Below are 8,335 nucleotides of genomic sequence, written 5' to 3' on the forward strand. Positions count from 1 at the left end.
TATTGGTAATGATAAAACAGGGGTACATAATAATTATCTTATTCTTATTGATAAAATAGAACGAGCCGAAATAAAACTACTATTCTTAAGATCTAACCCATTTTTAAAATAGACCCTTTCTTTTTCTATCTAAACCTTCGTAAACAAATATAAGTAGATCAAATAATGTAATAACTTAAACCTATCTCAACAAATAGAACATTTGGTACATATAATTCGCTTGTTAACAAAATTGATATCCCAAATCTTTAGAAACTTACCAAAATGTTAGAAACTAATAATTTTATTAGGCCTTACCTTTCTTTGAAGATCCTGGTCATTTCTTTGCACCCTTTTTATGAAGTTGCTTTTTTGGTTTCAACTTATTTGAGGTTGGTGATGACTTCCCTCATTGATTCTTTCTATTTCTAGCTTTCTTTTGTTTTTCACATTAGACATTGTAACAGCCTAATTTCAGAAAAAACCCAAAATAATAAGGCTTAGATTATCAACAAATTGAATTTACAACCAAATAGACCAAAATATGTGGCTTAGGATTCAATGACCATTTCCATACTAAATTATGCATATGATTGGCACATAACATGCATGTTTGTGAAACTATGAATTGTGAAGCTCAACATATCTTTGCAAATGTTAAAATCATGCATGGAACAAATAAAATCCCAAGATTATGAAAATTCATTTGAAATCGAAATTTTTTTGAGAAGCCATAGTTTCACTTATAAGATTTCCAAGTTTGATCCCATTATAAGTGCTACAAATATTATCAACAATTTGAATAACATGATAGGAGAATGCATTCTTTCTAAACTTTCCTTTTATCAAGATTCAATGACTATTTCAATTTGTATTAAGCATACAATTAAAAGCTTAAAACATAACATGCATTTTTGCAAAGCTATGAATGAAACTAAAAACATATAATTGCAAACATCAAAAGCACGCTAGGAATAAATAAAATCATTTAAAAGAAAAAACACATTTGAAATCAAATTTACATCAAGTCATTGTTTTACTTATAAGATTTTGAAGTCATGATCTCAATGCTAGTGTACAAATTCTAATTGCAAATAGGGGGACTTTTCATTTTCCAAATAATGTTTTGACACTTGTGTTTGTCATATATTGGGATATAGATACAAGAGTATGATGTGATCTTCCAACACCCAAAGATCAATCTTTATGAACATTTAAATGATCAGCAAAGGATTGATTCAAAATGAAAAGAATCCGCGAATCAATTTCAAGAAAAAAACACTTTTATTCATGTATGAACAGAAGGAAGGAATTAACTTGAAAGATAAAACTTACCATAACTGGTAGTTTTTAGAGTTAGAAGTAGCAATCAATTGAAGAAAATCCAATTCCTCGTCTAAATCAGCTTTAACTACTTCAAGCACGAGTCGCCTAAAATGCCAAACCTTCATTAACACCACAAGCAACAAAGATTTATAGATTTTGAGTGTCGATAAAGAGGCCATTAAAAGAAGAAAAAAATAAAAAGAAATGTATATATAAAATTTTATAGTGTAATTGTTAGGATTGAGATGGATGGCTCGTTGAGTGAGGTGGAGGGCATGAGGGGATTCATTGGCTTTGTAGATGGCTCGAAAGTAATCCATGGTTTCACATAATTCTTTTTTGTAGGTTATGGGGACGATGGGGTTAGGAGCATCGTCATGAGAAAGAGGCAGAAAGGAGGAAGACCAAAGATGAACGCTGATGAAAAACACTGGGTCAAGGTCGCAATAAAGGGGTAAGGGGAAGAGAGTTTTTCTTTGCTGGGATGTGAAGAGAAAAAAGATTGGAAAATGTCTTACCAAAAAAAGGGTAAAATATTTTCCTTAAAGCAATCTTCATTTTCCTATGTTTTGGAGAATGATTTATAGGGGGAGTTCATGTTCCACCAAACAAAAATAGGAAAATAATGAAAATGGTTTCCGTAAAACCTTTTACAGGTAAACAAACAGACATTAATTTATTTAACCGAATTGGAATTGAAATTTAGTCGTTCTAACATTGATGTAGCCAAACCCTTAGGGGGTGTTTTAAGGTTGGTTAAACAGTATTTTAATTTCTCAAATGTTGTATTTTGGTTTAGCCACGTTTCAAAATTTAAGTGAGGAAGCTTCACAGATTAGTGTTGGGAGCTAGCAATCTTAAGGTGTGGGTCCTAATCTTGTTTAAATAGTTGTTAACTCATATTTTAATTTCAAAATTGATGTTAGAGCTTGTTGGTCGAGTATGCTGTAATGATTAAAGAAGTGAATTAAGGGTGGCCGAATAAGGCATGTAACTTACAAACCAATGACTGATTGATTAAGCCTTTATCGGGATTATTTGTTCGCATAATTGTTGCATTCGACTGTCTGATTAAGTGTCAGTATCATGTGAATGTTGTATGCTAGTTGTGATATGTTTAAAGTGATCTTATATGATTTTGTTTGACAATGAGGTGCATGTATAATTCTTTACTTGTGATAGCACTGTTCATGTTGTATACTGGGTATGAAAAAAATTGTATTGCATGTTACATGTCAGTTATACTGATGGATTGAATGATTGATTGTTGCAAACCTAAAACCAAGCATGTACTGAAAGCATGATTTAATGTCAACATTATTGATAAATGAAAAGTATGCATGGCATCCGACAACACTGAATATTGATATGCATGTTAAGTATGACACAAATTTGATTATGTTATCATAAGCATGTAAAACATGACACTGTACTGAAATCAAACTGAAAGCATAAATTTGCTCATTGATTGATTTTCATAAGGCATGTGCATAGGTTCAAATATTGCGGTTGACAAAGGAATTTTGTGGAGTACCGGTAGTAGATTAAGTCTGCATTATGGTTGTCAATCCACTGCACCGGGAGTATTGAGGAGATTGGCGATTTATCAAATTGCTGGAAGTTTTTATCTACAATTGTGTTGTGTATTCACAACCTACTGGTAGCGTATTATCCTACAAATTGTTATTGGTGGCTTGTCTACAAAGATACTGGCAGCTTGTTTGTATTTTTATTGACAGTGTATTTGTACTATTGTACTGGTGGTGAATCCACACTGAGCTTACTCGCATTGTTTTGGTGTTTAGAAGATGGGTTGTGGGGAACTCGTGGTGTGTAGTGGATGGATGGGTAGGAACTCATTTTGCATTACATCATGCTCATGGCATGTTCAAATGCTTAATGAATTTTTTTGTGTACTGTTTAGTTATGTGAATGATGATTGTTTCTCATGTGATTGATTGTATGTTATTATTACTGTGACTCACACTGAGCTATTTAAAGCTCACCCCCTAGTCTTAAGTTCTCATGTAGTGATCGAGATTAGAACCAGACCTGGCATGCGGACGTGTCATGGACTTCAGACTATTCTTTAATTTTAATAATTTTAATAAGTTTTTATTTCAGTTTTTGGATTGTAAGTTTATTTTGGATTGTGGTTTGTGGTTTTGGATTTGGGTTTTATGCATGCATTATTCAAACATGATGACTATACATATATGGTAACCAAAAAAATCATGTTACTTGACCTAATTAAAATCTAACATAAATAGAGTTTTCTGCTGCATTAAGAGATAATGAAATTTTGCAAAACAAAATGGCAAACAATAATTTTTCTAAAAACGTCACTATCAGCAATAAAAATTTGACTTGAGAATAGATGGCTTAGTAAATGTATGAATTACAAATCAATTCAAGTGCAAATCGCGATTTTGCCTAAAAAGATATAAATTAGGATTTTATGGTCCGTAGGGTTGTTTGGTCACTTCAGTGGCTAATGTGGTCTTTACAATCTAGCCATAACATCTAGGCTGGTTTGGAGAGGTTACAGGATTTCTCTCGTCGACTCATTTCAATTTAAAATGAATTAGATATTTTAGAACAAAAAAAAATCTTCAGATGGTTATCCAAAGAAATGTAGAAGACACTCGTAGTGTAACTCTTCAATATTTGATATAACTTTGCTGCGTGTCTAAGTTTTGAATACTTTGGTAGTTTAATAGAAAAAAAGAATAAGGAGAGAGGGAAGGCTTGCTTCAAAATACGTTTTAGAAGACACACTTTTATTAGATAATAATGAAATGCTCTTTTGTGCCCAAAAACACGTTTAAGAGATTAACTAATTTAATCAAACGCATGCTTCAAAGAGTTTTCAGTGCTTAAAAACGTTCTTCAAATCGTGCTTCAAATCTTACCCAGGATTCCTAGGGTAAGGCACTTTTGGCAGACTGTTAATGGAAATGGTAAGAAAGCTCGTCCAACTAGGTGCACTTTCCTACCATGTTAGTAGGAAGTTTGCCTTGCTAGACTAGCTTTCTTACCATTTCCACTAAAAGTCTGCTAAAAGTGCCCTAACCCCGAGAATCTCGGGTAAGATTTGAAACACACTTTTTAGATATTTGATGAAAACGCCTCTTTTCCAGCCACGGGGGGTTTTTTCCCTTTCCAATCTCACCCTTCCCTCCTGTCTATAAAAGGAGGGCTCTCTCTCCATACTCCATCATCCTTAAACCCATCATCTTTCTCGACTTTCATCCCTCTACTTTATAATAATTCTCTCCTAGTTTTCTTCCCTACTTCAGTGTTTAAAGAATTTTGTCGCTAATAAAATTTTCTGTTTGAGGTAATCTTTAGCTTTCGGTGATACGATATCATCTCAAGACATACACATTTCATATATCCTGTCAAGATGAGACCATTACCTCAGAAACTTATCCTATGGAAGTCGGGTTCCACAGTGATTTCGCTTTATAGGATCACACGTGGAAGTCTATGTAGAGGTCTTAATTGACGACTGTTATGAGGTCATGGACTGGAGTGTAACGGGGGAGCCGGTTGACGGTTATGCGGGCACGAGCTCAAACTTTTAGGATACTCGGACATGTTGCCTTATATAGCTCAAACTTTTACCATACAAAAGTTTAAGGGCTTAATTGTAAACTTGAAATTATATAGGGTTTTTCTATATCTTTTTACCACCTTTTTACTTAATTATTATGTTTATCTCAAGTAATTATTATTGAAAAAAGTGAATTTCACTTAATTAAAATTTTAGACATGAATTTAGAAAGTATGTAAAATTATGCTTAATTACATGATTTTCATGCATTTTTATATTAATTCATGTTAATTTATTAATGTATGTGTTTTTCACTATGTAGGTAGGTTATTGGAGACATGATTTAAATAAATAAAAGGTGGCCATGCACAAATTATCCATGTGGACGGCAAGACCATCCAATTTTAGGCATAGGGTTGACTACTTGACCTAGTAAAGAAAATGATAAAAGATGGACATGTCTGCTAAGTTGTTGGACTGAAAAAATCGTCCAACAAGGGGAACTAAAATCCTAATTTCAACACTTGATGTTGGCTGCCCAAAATGTGTTTTGGGATATTTAATGGAAGGTCCCTACAGTTGGAAAATACTCAGAATTTAGCCTAACAACTTTCCTATTAAAATCGTCCACCTTATAGCTATTTTTAGCTTGAAATTTAAATTCAAATTGAAAAGACTTGGTTATCCCTTTTCCTTGAAGCATGACCAACCACATGAGAGAGGGAAGGAAGGAAATTTAAGCCTATTTTTAGTAAACTCAAACATTTACCTTTACCTATAAATACCTTGTCATTTTTCCATCATCCCTCATCATTTAACATTGCTCTCTCACTCTCAATTCCTTTTCCCTTTTTCCCTTGCATAGCCGTCCATCCCTTCTCCCTTCTTTAGCCACAAAAGATTTGTCAAAAGTACTCTTTAGTTTGCTACCTTCTAAACCCTTAGCAAAAGAATCTTTAATAAGAACAGAGGAGTGCTTCAATCAGAATAGACCTGAAAGCCTGCTAAATGGAGCAGAGTTGAGCAACTTAGTGAGAATAGATCCCAAAGGCTTCTGAATTGAGCAAATTCTTTTCTCTTGTCATTTATTTTAAACATGTTTTCTTTGTGTTTGATGTTTTTGACATCAATTATGAAGTTTTAATTCTTATATGCTAGGATGATTATATTAATTTAATGAGATTTATTTAATTCATGTTAACATGTTTTGTGCCTCAGTCAATTATGTTTTCAATTAATATCATGATGCATTTCATTCACATGTGATTGGGCGCACTCAGAGTAGCTGAGTGGTCCTAACCAAACGAAGACTAGTAGACGCATAATTGAAAAGTGCAATGCTTAATTTAGGTCATTAAAACCAACTAAGTTAAGGTTCATAATATCTTTTGTTAGCTCTATTGCCTTACATGGTTTTTTTTTGGTTTATGTAATTAAACTATTGCAAACCTAAATGTCCCTGTGACCTTGCATAAATTCTAAGAAACCCTTAGTCTAATATGATTAGTAATATGCATATTTAACTAAGTAAAAGATTCGAGTGGACTTAATTTGGTTTCCAAACCCATAAGAGATCGAGTTGCCATGGAAGTAATTCCGAACATGTTAGCATGATTAAAGTAAGTTGATTTGATTAATATAATTATCCTAGCCCATTTAATGTTGATTGTTTTTATTGCTAAAGTCATTCATTGATTACTTTAAGTAAATTGCTTCTAGATTAGAATTGCATAGGAATCAATCTTTGCATCTAATTAATATAATTAATTTAATCATCATCCAAAATTTTTGAGTTTTTACATCAAATTGATATTTACAATTTTGCAATTAATTGGTTAAGCTTATACAGTCCCTATGGAGATGATAACTCATTTTTACTTATTACTTGAATGACTACGTACACTTGTATAAACATGTTACAATTCGTTACAAGTTTTTGGCGTCGTTGCCGGGGACTGTTGCCTTAATCATTCTTTGTGAAATTATTTTACAATTTGGTTTTTATTTTTATTTAATTTTTAACTCTATTAATTTATTCTTTATTCTTTAATTTTTCTTTATTTATCAGGTGTTTTATGAGCATGAATCGAATCATTGATCTATTACCCGTGGACCTTGAAATCGAGTGAACTTTTAGAAAAAAAAGACATGAGAGATTTGTTCAAAGACAAGCCGAGATAGACCTTGGAAATCAAACTGAGGAACAAGGTAATGGAGTCAATCAAGTGCACAACCCAATCCTTATTGCTGATGATAGGGATCCTACCATCAGACAATACACTGTGCCACTCTTTAATTAGTTAAATCTTGGAATTAGGAGATCGGATATCGAGGCAACCCAGCTCGAGTTGAAACCAGTGATGTTTCAAATGCTCTAAATGGTGGGCCAATTCAGTGATATGCCTACGTAAGATCCACACTTACACCTTTATTTGTTCATGGAGGTGAGTGATTCATTTAAGTTAGCTGGTGTGACTGAAGACGCACTGAGGTTAAAACTATTTCCATTCTCGTTACGAGATCGAGCACGAGAATAGCTGAATTCATTGCCACCAAGTTCAATATTTACTTGGCAAGAATTAGTAGAAAGGTTTTTGGTAAAATATTTTCCACCAAGTAAAAACGTAAATTTGTGTAATGAGATAACAACTTTCCAACAATTGGATAATGAATCTTTATACGAGGCATGGGAAAGATTCAAGGAATTACTTCGTAAGTGTCCTCATCATGGGTTTCCTTATTGTATCCAATTGGAGACGTTTTATAACGTTTTCAATGCACACAGAAGATTAATGGTAGATATTTCTGCGAATGGTGCGATTTTGGCTAAGTCTTATAACGAGGCTTACGAGATCATTGAGAGGATCGCAAGAAACAATTACCAATGGTCGACAAATCAAGTAGTTTTAGGAAGACATGTAGCCGGAGTGCATGAAGTGGACACACCGACTTCACTCTCTGCTCAGGTATCTTCTATTTCCTTTATGTTAAAATAGTTTACAGCTAGTGGTTTGAATAATTTTGTAGCTTAATTACCAAGTCAGTATGATGTAGTTTCTTGTGTATACTATGGGCATGGTTATTCTTTCGAGAATTTCCCTTCAAATCCCGAATCAATTTGTTATGAAAGGAACCGGTATAAAAATAGAAGTAGATAGGATCACAGTCCATTTTTTACTATCTATCGTGGCAGAACCATTTGAATTTATTTTGGAATAATCAAGGAAATAGACTGAACAAAAATCAAATGCAGCATAGACCCAACTAAACCCAAAGGTTTAACCAACAATCCCCAAAACCACCTTAAGTTGAATCAACAAACAGTTTGGAGAACTTGTTGAAGGTACACATGGCGAAAAACAACGCCTTAATCCAAAATCATGCAACAACGTTGAATAATATGGAGAACTAGACAGGTCAATTAGCTACTGAGCTTCATAGTACATCACGAGGAGCCCTACCGAGTAACACAGA

At 33.4% G+C, this 8,335-nt stretch overlaps 1 non-coding gene across 1 annotated transcript; it reads right to left on the minus strand.

The window, feature by feature from the left end:
* Positions 1-7,488: 7,488 nt before the first annotated feature.
* Positions 7,489-7,595, minus strand: LOC121222727 (small nucleolar RNA R71). Its single transcript, XR_005920095.1, has one exon. It is a non-coding gene; the product is annotated as a small nucleolar RNA R71 (small nucleolar RNA).
* Positions 7,596-8,335: the final 740 nt, after the last annotated feature.

Source organism: Gossypium hirsutum, chromosome D10 (genome assembly GCF_007990345.1).
Source record: "Gossypium hirsutum isolate 1008001.06 chromosome D10, Gossypium_hirsutum_v2.1, whole genome shotgun sequence".
NCBI lineage: Eukaryota > Viridiplantae > Streptophyta > Magnoliopsida > Malvales > Malvaceae > Gossypium > Gossypium hirsutum.